The sequence below is a fragment of the Octopus sinensis genome, linkage group LG7 (genome assembly GCF_006345805.1).
Source record: "Octopus sinensis linkage group LG7, ASM634580v1, whole genome shotgun sequence".
Lineage (NCBI taxonomy): Eukaryota > Metazoa > Mollusca > Cephalopoda > Octopoda > Octopodidae > Octopus > Octopus sinensis.
Window position 1 is genome coordinate 68,311,898 of NC_043003.1, and position 11,166 is coordinate 68,323,063.

General features: G+C 40.9%; 1 long non-coding RNA gene across 1 annotated transcript; it reads left to right on the forward strand.

Moving 5' to 3' along the window:
• The first annotated feature begins 2,783 nt into the window (after window positions 1-2,783).
• LOC118764102 lies at window positions 2,784-10,023 on the forward strand. The gene is made up of 4 exons (XR_004999893.1): window positions 2,784-2,962; window positions 4,267-4,273; window positions 4,677-4,689; window positions 10,013-10,023. It is a non-coding gene; the product is annotated as an uncharacterized LOC118764102 (long non-coding RNA).
• Window positions 10,024-11,166: the final 1,143 nt, after the last annotated feature.

Sequence of the window (11,166 nt, forward strand, 5' to 3'; positions counted from 1 at the left end):
TACAGCCTCAATAGCTTATTGGGGAGTCTGCTTCTCTTTCTAAGCACGTCTGAGGCCTAGTACTTTGTTATTTGCCGTGGCCTTCAAGGCTTCCTCCAGCTCCTTAATGAGTAGATGTCACCTCATCTCTGGTGCAGCGTTAGTCATATGCAGATATCAAGCTGAGCACCTAGCTAATAGAGTAGGTTACAAAATATTCTAGCTCTAGGTCGGTGCGCAGTTTCCTCCCCTCTCTTGTCTTATGCTTAATTACTGCTACCGCATTGTTACTAGTACCATAGATGGCATTCAGTTTCATTAACAACCCCTAATAATCGTGCTTGTTGGCCATGCTCTGCAAAGCTTCTGCCTATCTGTGCCATCAGTTGATCTTCATCTATCTAATTGTCCCTACACGTACATGGAGTTGATGCGAGTCCAGTCTCGAGATTTGTGTTCTATCTAGCATATTAGATGGCAGGCTCGCGTTCCTGATGTTGGGCACGAATGATCTCATTACATCATCGTAGATGCGCTGAGTGAGACATTTTTACCTCTCTTCCAATGCTAGGGAGAAAGGTTGATTCCTCTCAAATTCTTTGTCAACTCTTAAATATATATCTCCTTCTCGGAATATATATTCTAGCAATTAAAAAATGATTTTTATTGAACTTCTAATAATTTTGTGTATGTATATAGATACAAACAAACAGGCATGATTTTTACTGAACTCCTAATACTTTTTGTTTAATATTTTCTTAAATACTTTCTTGTAAACTGCTTCTAACATTTTCTTGTTACTATCAAAGAACGTATATATGTAGTTTAATAATTTTGTGACAACCAGTACTTAACACAACAAAGTTCATACAAAGCTTTACATTTTATATTTGACAATCTTTTTCTAAAAAAGTGAAACTTGTCAAGTGAATAAATATCGTTAAAATTGCATTTTCAAACCTTTGTATTAATGTGTGTATGTATGTACGTGTGTATATATACGTGCAGATGCGTATATATACGTGCAGATGCGTATATATAGATATATTGAAATATATGAGTGTGCGTTCGAATGTATGTGCGTCTATGTGTGTATACATGTTCCGAAAAGATCAAAGCTATTTAAGAGGCGGAAAGAGAGCGAATAATAAGGTTTTTGATAATGAAACCTTGACGGCTCTACAAATCTTTCAGTGCTTCCACTCATTTCGTTGACTTTCATTTCACAAACATAGATATTCGTTTCATATATGTATATATATATATAATATATATATATATATATATGTATATGATCTTTCGTTCATGCTTACATAGACATTTATGTTTTCTCCTCATTCTTGAGGTATATATATATATATATATATAATATATATATATATACATACATACATACATATATAAAAATATACATATACATACACACACACACATATATATATATATATATATACACGTGCATGTATATACACACGCACATATATATATATATATATAATATATATATATATATATATGCACCTATATACATATACCTCTCTTTGTATGTGTGGATATATATGTGTATGCATTTAACAGTATACTTAAAGATATATACACACTCATATATATATAATATATATATATATATATATATATATACGCTTATATATACGTTTGCATGTATACATTTGTAAACAAATATATAATTATATAAATGCTGATGTATTTTTTATATCACTTCCTTCGTGTATGTTTCGGTGAATCTGTCAGTTTAAGGCAATATCTTTGGAAATCTTTGAGAAAAATGCTTTTAAAGTTACATCAGATGAACATAACGGATTTAATTCTGTGAGAAAGGTAGAATAGAAATCTATCAGACCTGTCAAGTTCAACGAAAGCATGAATTACACATATTATGCAACATATATATCACACGTATATACATCCATATTCTTATATTATATCCCTATCCATGTCAATTAACTCATGCGAAACACTTCATTTGATAAATAGTTGAAACACCATAAATATAGTTGTTCATATTGTCTTGCCGAGTGTGAAAATAAACAATAAATTTGGAACTTATTTTGCACTTATTTAGGTAACATGAGCATAAAAAGGCCTGTTTCCGAAAAAGGATTATCTCTTTTATTCATGTAGCATTTTATGTTTACCAGTATAGCTGAAAGAACATCATGAATTTAAAGGTTATTACATCACATTCTATCACGCATCCACTAACCAAAATATTTACAGTTACCCAGACATCCATAAAATGTGGAACAATTTCCTTCATTATGTATATATCAGTACGTATGTATTGGTATATGTAATTTTATATATGTACATGTATATATGCATATAATATAATATCATATATCATTAAGTTATATATATATATATATATAATATATATATATATATATATATATATATATATATATATATATAGGCAGAGTTTACGCAAGAAACAAAAGACGAAGATAGGTGGTGTACAAAACAAACAGATGTATTAGTATAACGCTCAGGAATAGAAACAGTCTTTTACGTTTCGAGTCTACGCTCTTCTACAGAAAGGGACACAGAAAAAACAAGGAGAGAAAAAAATATATATATATGTAATTATTAAACAGGACATCAAACATTAAGGCAAGGCAAACATTTCAAGTCATACAATTTTATAATAGGAAGAAATTTTACAATCTTACAGCTGTTTCTAGGATATCCCCGAGTATGTGATATTCCGTCATCACAGACAAATAGGGGAAAATATGGAAAATGAGAATGGTATATATTAGTAAGATGAAAACTTAGAAGAAGGGAGTAAAAGAATGAAGAGATGGAAAGACAGAAGATAAAAGAAGCATAAAAGTTCATATTTCAAGTTTCCGAAATTATAGAAACCAGAGCATGAGTCCTTAGGTGCAATCCTGCGTATAGCCATGTGGGTTAAAGTCCTGATATAGTAGACAACCCAAGAAAAAGACGCAAACATATCAACGTTCAATAACATAACATTTATATAACTGCTGCATCGGAAATCTGCAATGGCTCCATAACTACCGTCACAGCCATAACCTTGGAACCTCAGTAGTCCGTTACAACACTTACCTAACTTACGTAATCATTTAGATTACCTGTGAACTATATATATATATATATATTCTTTTTTCTCGCCCCTCATTAATTCTTCTGTCACTCTGCTTCTATTTCTCTTCTCTTCCCACGTGACCGCCGGTCATCCTAGCCTGTGCTTTCTTTCTTGGTCTGACCGCTGTCGGTGCAACATCGATATTCTTTCCTGTAATTGTGAAAACTTTGTTCCTCTGCCGCAAGTCTTCATTTCCACAGACACCAGCTTAATTCAATTCGTCCTTAGTCGAAAGACACCAGTTGCTATGCCCTGCTATTATTTTTATTGGATTTATTATTGTATTTATATTTGTGTAACTTTGCCCGTTTTTTTCATCCTTGTTTTTGTATACATTCCCTGCTTTCTTCCGAGGAATCTAATGCTCTTAGCTTAGTTTTTCCTTGGGGCTGGCCAGATTGGGGCAATCTCAAGAATAATCAGCCGAAATTGCGAGGATAATCTGGTGCTTGACTAAGGATAGAGGGCTTCGAATGACCCGTCCTTGTTTTCTTTGTATCCGGATAGTTTGCGTTCTTGTCCCAATTTGTATTATATATATATATATATATATATATATATATATATATATATATATTATATATATATATGAAATTTATCAATCCTATACTCTTAATCCACACATATGGAGGGAGTATTATGATGGCAGGCTTCGATTTGAGGTGGTGACGAATACTCTCTGAAAGCGCCCGGGGTTAAAACATCTCGGAGAATATTCTCCGTCGCACCATATCACAACCTACCAACAAATACGCTGCGAGTGTACAATAATTAGATATATGGATAATACTGTTTATTACAGTGGCACATATTCCATTTCCTCTTTGAATACAGACACACACACACTCACACAGACATACACACACACATACACACGCACACATATGTGTGTGTGTGACTGAGTTTAAAGGTGCAGGCGCGTCCGTGTGATACGTAGATTGCTTCTCAAACACATGGTTCCGGTTCAGTCCCACTGCGTGACACCTTGAGTGAGTGTCTTCTAATAAATCCTCGGGCCAACCAAAGCCCTGTTTGTGGAGTTGGTCGACGGAAACTGAAAGAGCCCCGTCGTGTATATGTATATATATATCTATGCATAGTTATATGAGTGTATTTGTGTGTGCGTGTATGTATGTGTGTGTATGAGTTTGTAGTCTTTGTGTCTGCTTTGGCTCTCACCATCAACGCTTGACAACCAGCGTTGGTATGTTTACATTCCTGTAACTTAGAGGTTTGGTAAAAGACACCGATAGATTACGTAACAGGCATTTGAATATAAGTACTGAGGTCAACTTTTTAGACTAAAACGAATTCTTCAAGGTGGCACCCCAGCATGACCACAGTCTAATGACAGAAACAAATATAAAATAAATGATATAGGTGTATCTGTCTATCTATCTCTTCTCTCTCTCTCTCTCTCTCTCTCTCTCTCTATATATATATATATATATATATATATATATCTTATATTTGACAGAAATGAGGAGGCTGATTTGCTGGTGTAAAGATAACTTTCTCGCGTTAACAATGAGACCTGGGTTCGACTCCCACGCGGATAGGAAAGCCTTCTTTTTTCTGTCGAGGGTTTATATGCCCGTCTATTAGACTATGTTCCTTAGTCATTGCACGCAAATCGCCATTATTATTGTAAACAAGGCACCTTAGAAAAAAAACCATTCGCTCCAAAAGCATATATATGTAGAGAGAAAGAGAGAGAGAGAGAGTGAGAGATAGATAGATATATAGATAGATAGATAGATAGATAGATAGATAGATAGATAGATAGATAGATACAGAGAGAGAGAGAGAGAGAGGAAGAGATACTTAGATAGACAGACATATTGACTGGCCGGTAGATAGATAGACATATAGAAAGATAGATAGACAGACACATACGTAGAGTGATACATAGATAGACAGACAGACAGCCAGATAGATAGATAGATAGATAGATAGATATGTTTCTTTATTAGCCACACAGGGCTGCACACAGATAGAACAAATTACAAGGTAGAGCTTTTCTTTTGAAGGTTTAAAAAAATAAAAAATAAAAAATTAAAAAAATAAAAAAATAAAAAAAAAAAATAAAAAAAAATAAGAAAAAAATAAAATAAAATAAAAATAAAATAAAAAAGGGGGGGTCGATCAAAAGGGATCGTAAAAGGAGAGAAAGAGGACAAAAAAAAAAAAAAAAAAAAAAAAAAAAAAAGGGGGGGGGGGGTTAAAAAAAAAAAGGGGGAGAGGAAAAAATTGATCAATAGGGATCGTTATCACAGAAATGTCAATATGAAGTGTAAAGGGGGGGACAGGTGAGGTTTACCCGTGGAAAGAAAAGCCTACGGAAAAGACCACGGTAACCTCGGTCAATGAAGTCACATGTTATATTTCTTTTTTTTTTTTTTTTTGCAAATAAGCAACTCTCTGTATTAATTTTTACGGTTCATAGAATCATAGTCAAGGTGGCTTCGTCATTCATACGTGCCATTCTTGCTACATTCACCCATCTTTTTTTAAAACATTCGCTAGACAAAACTTGCCTCTCTACTCTCACTTTCCTTTTCAAGTGGTACTTGAAGAAGTTGATGAGAGATTGACCAGAGAGGAAAGTGTTTGTCTCCAATCCTTTCAGACGCGTCCACCAGATACATTCTTTCGCCATAGCCACAAGGATGATGAAAATAGCTCTTCCTTCCCGTTTGAAGGAAGGAGGCGTGACAATATTGACGATAGACTCAGCTGATAAACCGACTCGTCCCACACGTGACAGCAGTTGTTCGACATAAGCCCACAGGTCGGAAATTGTTGGACACTGAACGAGTGCGTGCAGACGGTTTCGTCGCTCTGACCGCATCTCGGGCAGGTCGGCCCCGTGTTTCTCGAGCCGTGTCTGTAGGCTTATCCCGAACGGGTAGCGCTTCTCGGTAGCACTGCCAGGCCAGGGATCTCTGGAAGTTGTCCATGGGCCCTGGCCCGAAAGTCGTCCCGAACAGGCGGGTCAGGTACTCCTCGTCGACGTCCAGGTTCGCCCCGAGCTCGTCGTCGTACCTCCCCTCCACTAAACCCCTATAGAATGCTTGGTTGTGTGAAGTCACTTAAGGTCGACCCAGGACGGCAGAGTTGCTTGAGAGCAACGCGACACTCGCGGTGCCATTCGCCCTTCCTCGGCCTCTTTTTGATCCACGACTGCAGTTCGGTCATGGAGACGAGCTGCGGGAAAGCGTGCCTCACAAACGGCGACCACACCTGTTCACCGTCGTCTACATAGAGCCAGAGATGTCGCAGTCTCAGCGCGTGTCTGCGCATCATCAACCACGGCATGCCCAGCCCTCCTTTTAACGGGTGTTGACAGCAATGGATCGCCTGACCATCGGGACGCATCCTTTCACAAGAAGCGAAGAGGATGCGTTGTAGTTTGGTGATGGTAGGGTCGGGACAAGGTACGACGGTCAGGCGGTAGTAGATGACGGACGCGATGTACGTGTTCGCCACCTCCGCTCGACCTTTTAGGGACAGTTTCCTCTCGGCCCATTGCCGGGCGAGAGTGACCACCCTACTCGTTATCTCGTTCCAGTTCTTCTCCACTTGGAGGTCCGGACCAAACCAGACCCCGAGCAACTCAACCGGGCCGTCGGTCCAGCGTCCCACGACGGAGGCGCTGGTGGACGGCATGGGCTTGCTTCTCCAGGTGCCTAGTCGCAAGCCCACTGACTTTTCCCGGTTGATTTTCGCTCCTGTCACCGCTTCGTAGTTTTTCAGTGTCTCGCCGACCAGCTCGATATGCTCGTGGCTAGACACTATGACGGTGACATCGTCCGCGTATGCAGACACGCTCGTCCCGCATCCCAATTCTCGCGGGATGCCCCTTAGAGTCGCCAGCTTCCGCAGTAGTGGCTCAAGAGTCAATACGTATAGAAGCGCCGAGAGGGGGCATCCCTGACGGACCGAACGTGCAATGTCGAAAGGTCTCGATAGATGTCCATTTACGCGAATTACCGAACGGATGCCTCTGTACAAGGCAGCTATCCAGCCGCGGAAGACGGGCCCGAAACCAGCCGCTCTCAGGACTGCCTCCAAGTATCGATGGTCCACCCTATCAAAGGCTTTCGATTGATCCAAGTTGATCAGGGCCCCACCCATGCCAGGTTCGTTAACTACCCTGTCTATGATGTAGCGCATCAGATGGAGGTTGTCATGGATGGTCCGGCCTGGCACGGCGCATGTTTGCGCCTTGTCGACCAGTTTCTCGATGACAAGCGCCAACCTCTTGGCTAGCACCTTGGCCAAAATTTTCAAGTCTGCATTAAGCAGAGTGATGGGCCTAAAGTTATCTATTACATTTCCCTTGTTTGGATCTTTCTTCAGCAGTGTTACGGCTCCTCGGCTCACAAAACCAGGAATGCTCCCGTTTTGCTGCCAGTTGCAGTACACCCGCCAAGAGATCTCCAAACAAGTCTGGCATACAATTGTAAAGCTCGTAGGGTAGACCATCCAAACCCGGTGATTTGTCCCTCGAGCATTCTGCCATCGCTTCCCGCACTTCCGCCGCCGTGATGGCACCTTCGCAGCACCCTGCCTTTCTTGTCGAGAGTCGTGGTAGGCTATGTAGGTAGGCACTGAAGTCCACCCTACGTTCTTGCCCTCCACTCGTTCCGAACAGTCGGGCAAAATGCTGCTGAAAGGCCTCACACATTTTACTTGGCTCGAGCAATTCGCGCCCCTGTTCATCTACCAGTGACCGAATGGTGGCTTTGTTGCCCTGTTGCGCCTCTGCCACCCGGGCCTCTCTCGCGGCTCCAACACCTTCGTTCCTTAGAGCACGCATCCTAGCTCTGACAGCACATCCTTCGTGTTTGGCGTTGAAGTGTTGGTCGAGGGCCAACCTCGCCGCCAAAACGTCGGATGCGATGCCGCTTCTAATTGCCTCTTCTAGCTTCTTAACTAGCTCACCCTCTACTCTATTTCTATCTATGGCTAGTGCTTTGCTGTACCTAATCGCTTCTGCTTTTACTGCTCTCTTGAGGGCAAACCACCATTTGTTGTTGATGATGGCTCCCGTCAAAGCCCTCTTTACTAGTGTGCTAATCCGGTCTCTGAAAACTTGTCTCGATGGAAAGACGCGTTTAGTTTCCAGTATCCGGGACCCTGCCTAAGTGTCTTACCTAAGTCTAGCGTACATGTCACAAGTTTGTGATCCGTGTAGCTGACTATGTGGAATTGTGGACATCCTATGCTATCTCTATCTACTGTCCTACACAGTATCCTATCTAGATACGATCTCGACGACCCGATGCGGTTGCTCCATGTCCACGTTGGCGCATTCGGGTGGTCTAGTCGGAACCTGTCAGACAGTTGAAAGCGTCTGAGCAGGTCTCTGAGGCATTTGCATCCCCGTCTATTCCTATCTCTACCCACGTAGTCTACATGCGTGTCCAAGGTAGCATTCCAATCCCCCACTAAGAGTAAAGGACGAGACGTTCCCAAGAAAACTTCTAGACGTTGAAAGAAATCCGCCCGACCTGTTAAGGGCGGTGCGTAAACTGATACGAGTCGAAAAGCGCACCCATTGCTGCCGTCGACATCCAGGACGACCAGTCTACCCTCCGGGTCTACGAATATTGTCCTTACATTGAGATCCAGACTCTTGTGAAAAAGTACCGCGGTGCCACTACCGCCCATTCTCGGCAGACAGGGGGAAAAATAAATGTTGAACTGTCCGCCAAACATGGTCTTTAGGGCCCGCGGATTGTGGAGTCTGGTCTCGCTTATGGCTATGATTTCTAACTTATGTGACTTTATGTCATTTAAGAGGTACCCTTGTTTCCAAGGGGACCCCAAGCCACGCGCATTTACACAACCAATCTTGATCATAGTTCTAATGAATTAGAATACAGAGGGTTACTTACTGCTCGAAAGTTTTTGCTTTCTCCTCCGTTGGTTTGTCCTCTAGAAGATCCCAGTACAGTTTCTTTGTGAGATATTTTTGGCATTTACCAACCGCACTGGGGAAAATGCCTTTGAGTGTGTGGTGCAGACTTTTGGAGATGTGTAATATTTTGATGTGGTCTGGTGGTGTTGTGTATGGGTTGTTGTTTTTTATGTCATCTTCTGTTATGTTTGTTTTTGATTGGATGTATTCCATCAAATTTGTGTTTTTGGTGTCTATGGCTGTGAGCATGTTTGCTGTATATGTTTTTGTGGTGTTGGTGTGGCTGTTGTTTGCGTTGGGTTTTGAAATGTCTTCGGGAGATGTATTTCCCCCTGCTTTGTTCGTGTTTGCATTTGGTTTGGTTGTGTTTCTGCTCTTTATTTTCCTTCTTTTTGTAGCTATTTGCCATTCCTCACTGGTTTCATCTTCCGACGAAATTTCTGAGGAATCAGAAGGGGGTAGGGGTATGTTGTGGGCTTCTATGTATGTCTGTGTAAGTGGTTGTGTTGTTGTTTTCGTTGTTGTTGGTGTTGAGTGTTTGTGTGTGTTGAGTGAGTGGTATAAGGGATGGGGGATCAGTTTGTGTGTGTTTTCTTTGTTTTTCTGTTCCTTCGGGTTTTGCTGTTGATGGTGGTGTTGGTATTTTTTCTGGTGTCGAGTGGTTTTTGGTTGATGACGGATTAGCTTGGTGTGCTTCTCTTGTCGTCTTCTGTGTTGATGGTGGTGTGGGTAGTAGAGCTTTTTTTCCGGAGTGCTTTGGTTGTGGTAGTGGTTGTTGTTGTTGCTCTTGGTGTGCAGTGGTTGGGCACGTCTTTTTCAAGTGTGTTTCGCTTCCACACAAATAGCAGCGTGGTCGCCTGCCCTCTACCACTATATAGAGTTTGTAGCCTCCTTGCAGTTCTATAGCGGTGGGTATCTTCTCTCTTGCTGCTTCATCCAATTGAAGCAGGAATTCGATTGATTTGCCCACATAGTCTTTCTCTCCTAGAACCGCGATTTCCATGATGTTTGTCTCTGACATTGTCTCTGACATTTCAAAGCAGATGGCAGAGACCAACCATTGTGTTTCGACATCAAATGGTATGTTTTTTATTTGGACTTTCGTGACCCTTTTGTTTAAATAGACTGGTATCATTACCAAGTCGTCCGAGTGCAGCTCCAACGTGGAAAAACGTTTTGCTAAACTTTCGTTGAGGAAACGTACTTGGACTGTACCAAATTTGTTTCCCCAACTGATATATTCCTTGGAGTCCCATACAGGACGAAGGCATTTATCGATTTTTTCCTGCGGTGCATTTTCTGTTCTTCTTGTTTTTTTGTTTATTACTTTATAAATTATTGTTTTTTTTTGTGTGTTTTCCACGATGTGTTGTGGAATATGAAGGTGCAATTTGTCTCCTTCTTTGGAGAAGAGTGCCTTTGTGCGGTTTATCTCTTGTGTGGTGAATGTTACAATTGTTCTTTTTTGTTTTGTTACGTCCGCAAAATTCGTTTTGAATTGGCAGTAGAAGTGTTAATTGTGGCAGTGTTAATTGAAGTCATGGTAGTGGAGTTGGTGTTGGCGGTATTAGCAGCAGAAGGCTTGGATGTAGCATTTGACGTCGTAGTAGTGGTGTTGGTGTTGGCGGTGTTGTCTTTGGTAGGCGGCTTTGTGCCAATTCGTTGTTGTTGTTGTTGGTGGTGATGGTGGTGGTGCTGGCATTCATGTTTTCGTTTGTATTCATTTTTGAAATCCCTTTCTCTGTCCCTTTATCATCAACAAGTGGTGTGGGGAGTGAGGGGAAATCTAAGTTAATGTCTTTGGTCGCGGCGATGGTGAATGCGACGTTAGATTTGTTGTTGTTGTTGTTGGTGGTGGTGATGGTGGTGACAGCGGTGTTCACGCTGCAGATAGATAGATAGATAGATAGATAGATAGATAGATAGATAGATAGATAGATAGATAGATAGATAGATAGCTAAATGTCATTCAATTAAAAAGATTCATTAAGAACGCAAACATAACATGTAAGACGTCTGAAAATGGCCAGATATATTTGGATACAACTCAGCTAAATAATACCACATTATAGACGACAAATATTAACAAGATAATCTACTTATGTAAAAATTAATCCCAATTATCAAC